General features: G+C 40.8%; 1 long non-coding RNA gene across 34 annotated transcripts in view; it reads left to right on the forward strand.

Annotated features, from left to right (window-relative positions):
* Nucleotides 1-12,115, forward strand: part of LOC138744395 (uncharacterized) — a 461,764-nt gene that overhangs the window by 227,445 nt on the left and 222,204 nt on the right. For 21 of the 34 annotated variants that reach the window (XR_011345476.1, XR_011345500.1, XR_011345502.1 and 18 more), the window contains one exon: nt 11,503-11,601. The exons of the other annotated variants lie outside the window; for them this stretch is intronic. This is a non-coding gene — a long non-coding RNA (uncharacterized lncRNA). The remainder of the gene's footprint in view (nt 1-11,502; nt 11,602-12,115) is intronic. 34 annotated transcript variants of the gene reach the window in all.

Below are 12,115 nucleotides of genomic sequence, written 5' to 3' on the forward strand. Positions count from 1 at the left end.
TAGAGGGTAGTGGTCATGCGGTATCAAGAGACTTGGGGAACTTTCCTGGGGAAGTAGGGGATCTAATGGATATCCGGATCCAGAAACAGGAGGTTGTGAGTAAATTGTTGGGACTGAGGGCTGATAAATCCCCAGGGCCTGATGGGCTGCATCCCAGGGTGCTTAAAGAAGTTGCTATGGAAATTGTGGAAGCACTGGTCGACATTTTCCAAAGTTCCATAGATTTGAGGGAGGTCCCTGAGGATTGGAGAGTGGCTGATGTGGTGCCGATTTTTAAGAAGGGAGGGAGGGAGAAAACGGGAAATTATAGACCGGTCAGCCTGACGTTGGTGGTGGGGAAGATATTGGAGTCTATCATAAAAGGAGTAATAGCAGAACACTTAGGCAGAAATAATAGTATAAGGGCTAGTCAGCATGGATTCCTTAAGGGTAAGTCATGCTTGACTAACCTTCTGGAATTTTTCGAGGATGTGACAAAGAGGGTGGACTTGGGATAGCCAGTGGATGTGGTGTATTTGGACTTCCAGAAGGCCTTTGATAAGGTACCGCACGGGAGACTAGTGGGCAAGATCAGGGAGCATGGTATTGAAGGTAAGGTGCTGACATGGATAGGAAATTGGTTAAGAAATAGGAAACAAAGGGTTGGGGTAAGCGAGTCTTTTTCAGGATGGCAGGATGTGACGCGTGGAATGCCGCAGGGATCGGTATTGGGTCCTCAGTTGTTTGTAATTTATGTAAATGATTTGGATGAGGGGATTATTAAATAACTTGAGCAAATTTTCAGATGACACGAAACTGGGTGGCGGTGTGGGGTGTGAGGAGGATGTCAGGAAAATGCAGACGGACTTGGACAGGTTGGGGGGGTGGGCTGCTGATTGGAAGATGACGTTCAATGTAAGCAAATGTGAGGTTATCCATTTTGGGGGCAATATTAGGAAAGCTGAGTATTATTTAAATGGAGACAAGCTAGGGAATGGGGAGGAGCAAATGGATCTGGGAGTACTTGTTCACCGGTCACTGAAGACTAGAATGCAGGTTCAGAAAGCAGTGAAGAAGGCAAATGGCATGTTGGCTTTCATAAAGAGGGGATTGGAGTATAGGAACAGAGACGCCCTTCTGCAGTTGTACAGGGCCCTGGTGAGACCCCACCTGGAGTATTGCATCCAGTTCTGGTCTCCAAACTTGAGGAAGGACATACTAGCTATAGAGGGTGTGCAGCGCAGATTTACAAGGTTAGTTCCAGGGATGGCAGGGTTGACATATGCTGAAAGGCTAGAAAAACTGGACTTGTATCCGATGGAGTTTAGAAGGATGAGGGGGGACATGATTGAGGTATACAAAATCATCAGGGGGATAGACAAGGTGAAGTCGGATTACTTGTTCCCAATGATGGGGGAGACGAGGACTAGAGGACATAGTTTAAGAATACAGGGTAGGCCCTTTAGGACGGAGATGAGAAAACATTTTTTTTACCCAGAGAAGTGTGAATCTGTGGAATGCCTTGCCACAGAGGGTGGTAGAGGCAGATTCGCTGATTATGTTCAAAAGAGAGTTAGATAAGACTCTAGTGGGCAAAGGAGTTAAGGGTTATGGGGAAAAGGCTGGAAAGGGGTACTGATGGTAGTGATCAGCCATGATCTGTAAAATGGCGGTGCTGGCTCGACGGACTGAAGGGCCTACTCCAGCTCCTATCGTCTATTGTCTATTGTCTATTCCCAGATCCCTTGGGATAATCTGCACTCCTCAATGCCTTACTATCTACTGTGCACAATTTGCTTCCCTTTCTGGAAAAATACTTAATGGTACAGTGCTCTATTATCCATTAAACTCAGATGGTAAGACTTCCAGTAAGCAGTATATAAAGACATTGTAACACTACTTAAAAGGGTAAGATTACAAGACAAGACAGTACTTGGCAAAATAGTCCAATTATGAGCAAACTTATTTGTTGCATTCTCAAATCAAACAAGAAATGTAGCATTGAACTTTTCTTTATTCTGGCTACAAAAACAAAGACAAATAATTTTTGAATGACACCGAATAAAAAGGCACAGAATTAATTGGATGCCTTGTGGCATTCAGAATTTGTCCTGCTCAACTCGTTATTCAAAGATACCCATGGTACCCTGATATCCCCTCAGTTACAGAATGGGCCATCAAACTCACCAAATAATGTAACACAAATTCTTTTTGTGCACAGTTAAGTTAATAGCTCTCTTTGAGTTAGTACAATGACAAGAGATAGGAAGTGAAGAAGTCACTATGCAACAGGGACAAATAAAAAAAGGCCTGGCTGGCAAGACAATAACAACCACACAATAGTGCTTCCTGCCAGAATGCAAAAAGATAGCTTTTACAAAATGGTGCCCAGAAGGCCTCAGACTAAACCTTATGCATTTTTTGAAGACTGCCACAATTAGTGTAGCAGTTAGCACAATGCTATTGCAGCAGCAGTGATCCATGTTAGAAGCCAGCACTGTCTATAAAGAGCTTTAATGTTCTCCCCTTGTCTGCATGGGTTTTATCTGGGTACTCCAGATCCCCACCTACACCCACCCTTCAAAATGTATGGCGATTGTAGGTTAATTTGTGTATATAGAACGCTTCCACCAGCGTTGTCTCCGCTCCATCCTCAACATCCATTGGAGCGCTTACATCCCTAACGTCGAAGTACTCGAGATGGCAGAGGTCGACAGCATCGAGTCCACGCTGCTGAAGATCCAGCTGCGCTGGGTGGGTCACGTCTCCAGAATGGAGGACCATCGCCTTCCCAAGATCGTGTTATATGGCGAGCTCTCCACTGGCCACCGTGACAGAGGTGCACCAAAGAAGAGGTACAAGGACTGCCTAAAGAAATCTCTTGGTGCCTGCCACATTGACCACCGCCAGTGGGCTGATATCGCCTCAAACCGTGCATCTTGGCGCCTCACAGTTTGGCGGGCAGCAACCTCCTTTGAAGAAGACCACAGAGCCCACCTCACTGACAAAAGGCAAAGGAGGAAAAACCCAACACCCAACCCCAACCCACCAATTTTCCCCTGCAACCGCTGCAACCGTGTTTGCCTGTCCCGCATCGGACTTGTCAGCCACAAACGAGCCTGCAGCTGACGTGGACATTACCCCTCCATAAATCTTCGTCCGCGAAGCCAAGCCAAAGAAGAAGATAGGAGGCACAAGCTTGTGGCCCCCAAGGGCCTGTAACTGTGCTGTATGACTAAATTTAAAACAACTAACATTTCTGCAGATTGTCCATTGCCTGTTACTACAAGCCCAGCCATTCCAAAACATCTTAAAATTATTTTCTATTAATTCTTTGCCAATATAATTTATAACATTTGTTGTACTACAAACCTGTCCCTCTTCAATACAAAACAAGAATGTTACACCTCATAACAATTTTAGGAAAAGATCTGTGATCCCATTAAATTATCCCAGGTGTTGAGCTAGGACTTGTTCAATATTTAATCAGCTTCCTTGAAGATCTAAAAACAGTAAAATAAAATGGATCCAACTTGAGTATTAAAGTACTGATGGAAACAAAAAAATAATTGTTCCTCCTTGTAAGGACATAAGCTGACCAACTTGTATGTGCTTCGAACTCATAAGGCAATGATCATGAAAAACAATAATGATATTTTTTGGTATCACAGAGCTCGCATCTCTCATTATGTGTCACCATTTAGTTGCTAAAATTTATTTGAGCTATTTTAATAAATATTTTGAGCAGATGGATACAAAGTTAACTTTCAAACAAGGAACAAATTAGAATTGGAATGGCCCTTTCCAGAAAATTAATTGAATATTGACAGACATATTAGGCTTCTTCTTGACTGAAACTTACTTTAAAATGTCATATGAAATCTTTGATTTGTTTCTCTTTGTCCACCCTTCAAAATTTGATGGGACCTCTGTGACAATTTCAAGATGTATAGTCACAGTGTCAATATTTCCAGAGATTAAATTTGCAAAGTTTCATATTAGCTGTGGAGTGTTAACACCTTGAAATGATGGAAGCTATGATATAAATGCAAGTATTTTATTTCTTAAATTTATTATCTGTGAAAACCCCAGCTGTTCTCAGTTGATTTTTTTAGGACTTTCCCTGCACTGAGTAAAAAAAAACATAAAGGTTACGCTAATCTGACAATCTGACTGATTTTCTGCCTGTCCTGAGAGCCACAGAGGGGGGGGGGGGGGGGGAAATTGGATCTAGTTTCACCCATATGCCAGGCTCAGAATTGGGGTAATAAAGTTCCAATTTCATAGACTATTCCTTAGGTCATCTGGAAAACATGAGATACCATAATATCCCTGGCATAATATTCTTCTGGTCCACCTCCCTCATCTTACAGGGACCCACCCAAGAGGTGCTATCAGTGCATTGTATATCAGTACATTGTTAGATGTCTGCGGCTCTATGGTCACCATCATTCACACTAACACCATCACAACTATTCCAGCTCTTCAGCCAAAGGGCATTCAGGGCCGGGAATAATAAATATCCTTCAGGTGCTCATTTAGATGATTTTTCAGTGCCTGTCGCTATGGTTGCAAGCTGCTAGATTCTTTTATGTACAAAACAGGAATTTCATCCCAAGCACTATAATTAGGAGTTGATCAATCTATAGGCAATGAATACCTGCTTTGCTGATTTGAACTACTTTATTTTATCTAATTTATTTATGCTATTTTCTGACTGGTTGATTTCACCAAAAGGTGGACAGTATTGATTGCATGAATGTGACAGTATAGACACGTATTGCCAACCCTGCGCCTATCATGAATAAAAATGCTTCATTAACACATGACTGGACTGCACATACATGCATAAAAATTAAACAAGCAATCTCAGTAGCACCCTTGACCTTGTCATGTCATGGCAAACCATGACACAGCAACATGAAGGTATACTTAAGCTGAACAGAAGACTTGTTACGGACTCTGGAGAATTCATGACTCATCAAGTCATGGCCCTTGAGCCAGTCATGAATTAGCATTGAGGGGCAAAATATAGCGCAGGCCAGTGCTCAGATCAAACCCACAAATGGATGTGGACATAAAGATTCAAGAACTGGAACAGATGGCTGGGAAAGAATATTTTACTGGAGCTAATGCCTGCTCATCTTCACTTTGCATTTAATGTGATTTATTTCAGCTAATTTGTACCAATTTCACCTGTGCATCTTTGCATTGCAGATACTCGCCAAACAGCTTTATAGAAAATTAATTAGAATTCAGTTAGTGTAGCGGTTAGAGTGACGCTATTGCAATGCCAGTGACCTAGGTTTGAACCTGGCGCTGTCAGTAAGAAGTTTGTACATTCTCCTCGTTGTCTGCATGGGTTTTCTCCCATCTTTTAAAGCGTACGGAGTTGTAGATTAATTTGGGTGTAAATGGGAGGCAAAGGTTTAAATGACTGGAATCGGCTTTTACCATGTTGTAAATAAAAATTGTTAAAAATTAAAAGAATTAAATAACAAAGCTCCCCTTTGCTTTTCATCGAGTATTAGATGCCATGTTGGAAGGATGACAGCAATATCCTTTATTGACCTTTCATTATTTACACAGAAATGTTGACTACAATGACAGAAGAAACAGTGGGACAAAAACATGACTAGATTGGAAAATTAGTGTTAAATATAAAAACAATTGGCTGCCTTAGAGTTAAGAGGAATGGGCTAGAGTTTGGTAGAGCAGGGTACTTCATGTTTCATGACTTAGCATGTTTAGGTGTAAAGACAGTCAGCTGAATATATGCACAGCTAGAGAAGGAGGAGATCAAGGACAATTAAGATAACTTTCTAATCAATAGGTTTATAGAGAATTAAATCATGGAGATTCAATGACGTCCCACTTTGGGACAGACAGATGGAAGTGTCTGGCAAATCTCTCCTCTCCAGCAGGATGTATTCACCTTCTGTAAAACCCATCCTGGGCTTCATCAGTCCTTTGTAGTACACTGAAGAGGCAAGGACAGCATGAGACAGTGCTTTCCTGGCCACAAGAACTCATACAAGTGCCTAACCTTTTATCCAGGATTCCGAACACCAGCAACCTCCAAAAACCAGCATTTTCTTTTTTAGTAGATAATATGGTTTTTACACATAAATAAAGTTACTTTCCTGTAATAAATTAGCATACTTACCCCTGGAATGGCCGTTCACACAGGGAGGGTGTTTACACTAAATAAGGTTGAGTTGCAGTGATGATTTCAGAGGCTGGATGTTTGAGGGGGGTTTGGTTGTATGAAATATAACTGAGTTTTAAAAATTGTTGTGCAAATATTCTCCATTTTCAAAAGGAACCCCATCCCCGTTGTCCCTGTCACCGTTGAATCCCCATCCCCGTGGACGTCCTCTCTTACCTTCGGTGAAAAGGTGACTCTTGGCACCCAGCGGGAAAGAAACAGGCAGTGGCTGGCTCAATGCAGGACCAATGGCCGTCTTCCTTACCCATAATCCCCCACGCAGCTGGAAATGTTCTGCTTATCCCTCGCTCTGGCAGAGCAATTCCAGCTGCATGGGAGATTATGGGTAACGAAGATGGCCATGGTTCCCACATTGAGCCGTCGCCACGAGCCGGTGAGGCACTCCTGTGAACTCCGGAACTGCACCCCTGCTGCCACATCAGGAATTAGATTTGGTGGGGGGGGGGGGGGTGGTGACATATGGCAGGGGCTTGGAATGAATTATTTGCTTGAAGGAGTCGCCATTTTAAAATGATTTTGAAATCCGGAAGATTCTGAACAAAGGTCCTGATGATCCCGAACAAAAGGTTAGACACCTGTACTAGTTTTTTAATTGGGGAACTTTGGACAAGGGGGACCAGGGTGAAGGCATGACTTCACACCCAGAAGAGAGAGAGGGTGCAGTTGACGGTTGGATGTGGGGTTGAGAGAGTCGATGTGTGGAGGTCAGGGTGCAATTTTTGTGGAAATGCTGGAGGTTTGTGGGAGGGATGAGAACTGGGGTTTGTAGAAGAGAAGGTTTGGTGAGAGATCAAAGGAAGAATTGAGGGCAGTTTAAAAAAAAAGACAAGCATTCAAGGAGGGAAGAGTGAGTAAAGGGAAGCCACTGAGTCAGACCCTTGAAGGGTTGAAATACACATTCTGAGGTTGATTGATAATCATGAACTATTATTAGGTTAAAAGGATCGTTATATGCAAGCCACTAAACATCACTTTTGTGAAGAAGTTAATGGTTGTTTATATGTAAAGCTGGAACTTCATGAAAATCACAGGGCAAGTGAAGTACAAGGTGCCACTTTCACCAAATTAATAACAGAGAGCAGCAAATTGGCCAATAATTAGTAGAAATTTCCCATTCCTAGCCTATTTCTTCCTATCCAAATTTGTTGGCCTAATTTATACTTTAATGACAGCATGCATTGTTCCAGCTACACAATATTACAGCAAACATCAAAAATAATGAAGGTTCAGTGTATGAATCGACTACTTGCAAGTTTCAGCAAAATATAAGAAAACTTGTCTTAGTCCTTATCAAAGGACTCCTTGAATTTTCAAAATGTTATCAAACTGTCACTGTCTAGGTAAGAATATTTGAATTAGCACTGGAAAATCCTTCTGTTTGTGACAAAAATTATGTTCCTTATTTATTTTGCTACTGATAGTTAACAAGGAAAGGTTTGAAATTATTTGGCATGGTTAATGATGTATCACTCACCTGGTTGACAACCTCATAAATTGCAGATTAATAAATGTTGCAGATTTCCCAGCTGTTGATAAAATAATCATTTAGAAATAGTTCAGATATTTGTAGCAATCTTTGGGCAGAAACAGTTAGGGGTATTGATTAATGTAGAAATAGGGGTTGGGGCAAAGGAGGTAAAATCCTCTAAACTAGCCTGTTGAATGAACTGTTGGACTGGATAGTGGAGGATGGACAGCAACTACTTAGAGCAGTCCCTCAAATGGGTCAAGAGATTCTCAGTGTCTCATTAGATCTGTCATTGTGAACTAACATTTCCTATTCAATAGATTAACTGACTATTATGGAATTGCTGGTTATTTTCCTGGCATGTTTTGGCATGTTCAGTTTGTATATTTCTATTGCCTAAGAACCATTCTGTCTGGAAACACTCTTTTCTGTCACAGAATGAGACAGTAGTGCTTCCCATGTCTCTACTGAATGCTGCAGATCGTGCATTGCAAATATTCACGTCAGGGGTTAGGGGAAACGATGCAGATTTGTGGGAGATCCTTGTGAACGTGGTCTTGGTTCCTCTTTGAGTGGCACCTGCACATTCGGTCCCTATTGTTTAGAAATTATTTCTTCGTCTGGTTATTATTTGGAGGTGAGAGCGAACTTGGTCAGTTTCCAGCAACGTGAGAGAGAGGTGTGAAGAGAAGCTAATAGTTCTTTTTTTGGCCCAGCCTTTGAGTTCATCCTTAGGAGAGATGGTGACAGAGAGGTTTGCAATTTATGACTGCAAGGGACCTTTTTTAGACAAACATTAAATATGGTTGTCGTCAATCATATTATTAAATAGACAGAATTGACCCTTTGTTTAGTTTTATTTACTTTCTATCCAGAATTATTTTAAAAGAAATATTGTTAAATACACAAATATGGATAGATTTTCAATTTACATTTTTATTTAATTTGTGATATGTATATGATATGACCTGTTATTTGTTTTATTAGACTATGTATGTAGGATTTGTATGTTAAACTCAATGAAAATATTTTAATAAGAAAAAGAAGGAAGGATGGGGGGCAGCAAAGCCAGTGGATGGAATGCCTGTAGTAATGACAACAGTCACATGAGTGGGAAGGAAATTAAACTCCTTGGAAAAAGTCTGACTTCCTCTCATTCTAGCTAACAGAGTAGAAGGACCAAGCCTCAGCCTTATTCAGAAGTTTCTACAAACCTGGAGGCTAAATCACGGCTTTTACAGAACTCAGCAGTTTGCCATGTACTTGTCAGTAAGTTACAAATAACGATATAGGAAGGAAAGAATTTAAATTGAAAACCAAATCTAGATGGAGAAGTTGGATTTGTGTGAAATTAAAGCTAAATCAATAGAAATTGTTGTATTGAATTTCGATGTGAAATTGCACGTAAGGGTTACAGCTGAAATTTAAATTCGTCCTTTTTTGTAGCAACTTTTATAAAAGACAAAGTAAAAGATTGCTAATGTATTGCTTCTTGGAATAAAACTCTGATGAAAGAATCTTTAAAGTTTTAACTTGCACAAAAGTGACAGTAAGAATGATTGATTTCAAATTGAGTTGCATATGATCGGTGATTTAATTTACTTTAAATACAGTCAAAGTGAGCCTGTGATAATTTGCTTTTATTGTTTATTTTTCATAATCTAGACATTGCTTGTAAAACTAGCATTAATTGCCCATCCTTAATTGTCCTTAGCGGCAAGACAAGTACTCCTATAATATTGTTGATAGCAGAATAAATAGATTTTAATCCAGTGATAATGAGCGGAGATGTATTCATTCTTAAATCAGGATGGTTTGAGATTGCAGGGAATCTAAAGGCAGCTGTGTTCTGTGCCGGAAGTTCTTGTCCTTCTTGGTTTCAGAGATCATTGTTGGGGTGCTGCTGTCAGAGTAACCTATGTGAGTGGTTGCAGTGCATTTGTGGATGATACCCATTACACTCACTGTGTGCTGGAGGTGGAGGGAGTGAACATTTAGGAAGGTGGATAAGTAGTGATTGACCAGGTTTCTTTTGACCTGGATGGTGTGGAGCTTCTTGATGAGCAGTACTCATCCAGGCAAGTGACTAAAATTCCATCACTTTCCACACATGTGCTGTGCAGATCATAGAAAGGAGCTGAAGCCAGGTGTTGAGCCTTCCTGACTACTCTTGTCACCACAGTATATGTGTAGCTGGCTTAATTGTGCTTCTGCTTGATGGTTAACAGCAGGGCACTTGGGGGATTGGAGTGTCATTAAATGTCCAAGTTAGATTGTTAGACTCTCTTTTGTTGGAGATTGTTATTACCTGCACTTCTGTGCCACATATACTACGTGCCACTTATCAGCCCATATCTGAGTGTTGTCTTGATTTAGCTGCATTCGGGCATAAAGCTGTGATTGGTAATGAACATTCATCATCATTTAACATGCTCACATCATTACCTGTCCTGATGAGCTGGGGCTAGGATGATATGACCTCCAACAACTACAACCATTTTCTTTTGTATAGGGTAAGAATCCACCACTGGACTGCTTTTTCCTTCGGTGTCCATTGACTTCACTTTTATCAGGGTTCCTTGATGAAGCATCTGAAGATGCTTTGCATGAAGGAACTGAGTCAAATCCTGCCTTGATGTTTAAGTAAGCCACACCCTCCTCACTGGAAGTCAGCTCTTTGGAGTCACTTTCCTGGTGCCATCAGTGTATATGGTTAATGCAAACCTTCAATGCTATTTGGTGAATAGATAACTTGTGATTAAAGAAGAGCACCAATGTAAGTCCAAATCAGAATGAATTATGCCTGAAAGATAAACAAAAATGACAGGTTGTGAGTTTGCAGTAAGCTTCCTTGATCTTCTAGGTGGCAAAGATTGAATGTTTATAAGGCCCTTTCAAAATTGCCTGCGTGCATTGTGAAAATGCTGCTTATCAAGAAAGGTGGGAATGTTCAGAGTGTTGAATAGGCTGTCAGTCTGGATGTTGTAAAGCTTCTTCAATGTTGTTGGTTTTACACCCATCCAGGTGGAGTGAGAGTATTCTGTCACTGTTCTGCTTTTGCTTCTGGGCGATGATGGAAAATTATTGGTGATTTTTTGAAGGTGTATTCAATGACTGGATAATCAAACACATCCATAGTCACAGTCATCTTGCATAAAAGAGGCTCCTTGGCATAATGAAGCACCGATTTACACGAATCCTACACCGACCCCATTTCATTCTCCCGATATTCCCATTAACTACCCCGCTTAATCTACCATGCAGATGTAATTTACCGTGTCCGACTAACCTGCCAATCTGCACATCTTTGGTACGTGGGGAGAAACTGGAGCACCCAGAGGAAACATTTACAGTAACAGAAAATTATGTCTCCATACAGACAGCCTGGAGATAAGGTCTAAGGCCCCATTGCTCCATAGGATATGTATTTGCTGTTAGTTCACCAATCATGCAAAATGCAATCAACCAGAAGATTCACTTATCTAATATCTACCAATCCCCATAGGTGCCAGATACAAGAGATTTTTACTGTAAATATATTTGAAAAGAAAAAAAAATCTCCTGGGCCATAGGGAAAGAGGTATGACTATGGCTTGCTATTGCGCAGATCTGACATGGAGGTGATGGGGCTGAATGGCTTCTGTCCTTGATGTAACGTTTTGTAATCCCCGCCCCCCCCCCCCCCCCCGATGTAATAAGTACAGTAACTTTAGATCCATGAGCAAATGTCTCCACTTTGTGAACCCCTACTGGTAGAGAAAATCTAAATGGAGATCATGAGAAACAAAAATGTGATTTTTCAAGTCATTTTCTTTCTGTATCTAAGGAATCAAGAAATGTGGGGCTGAAACAAGAAAGTGGATGCAACATGCAGGTTCATCCATGGAGATGTTGAACGTTGGAGCTGGCTCAATGGGCTCTATAGGTTTGCTCACTTTATATTCTTATAACAAGATAAAGATGAAATTTGTTCCACCCTCACCCTCGATTACTGTTGAGCGAGTGGAGGGAACATCTCACCATCTGCTAATACTTGCCAAAGCAGCTCTGACTCCACCAAAATATTTTGTTCATGGATTGTAATCTTCAGAACCAATACTCCAAAACAGGTCCTTATTGTGAATAAAAATCCCAATAAATATTTGCATACTGATAAATTGAAAGCATTTTTTAATTGTACCTTGATTCTTTAATTTTCAACCACATTTTTCATTTATTTTGATCATCATAAAATGCAACAAATTATTTGGAATCTTTCCATGCGAGCACACTTAACTTTCTCTGCTGAAGTCAGTCCAGCCACTATGTTGGGTCCTAAAACCATAATGATTGGTTTGTATTTCTATGATGTGATTATTGTACCTGATGTGAGTTATCTGCCTGATGATAGCTGGAGAAAGGCTGAAAGATGTGATAAGAAAGAGAAGGTGACTTGACTC

Source organism: Narcine bancroftii, chromosome 10 (genome assembly GCF_036971445.1).
Source record: "Narcine bancroftii isolate sNarBan1 chromosome 10, sNarBan1.hap1, whole genome shotgun sequence".
NCBI classification, from domain to species: Eukaryota; Metazoa; Chordata; class Chondrichthyes; order Torpediniformes; family Narcinidae; genus Narcine; species Narcine bancroftii.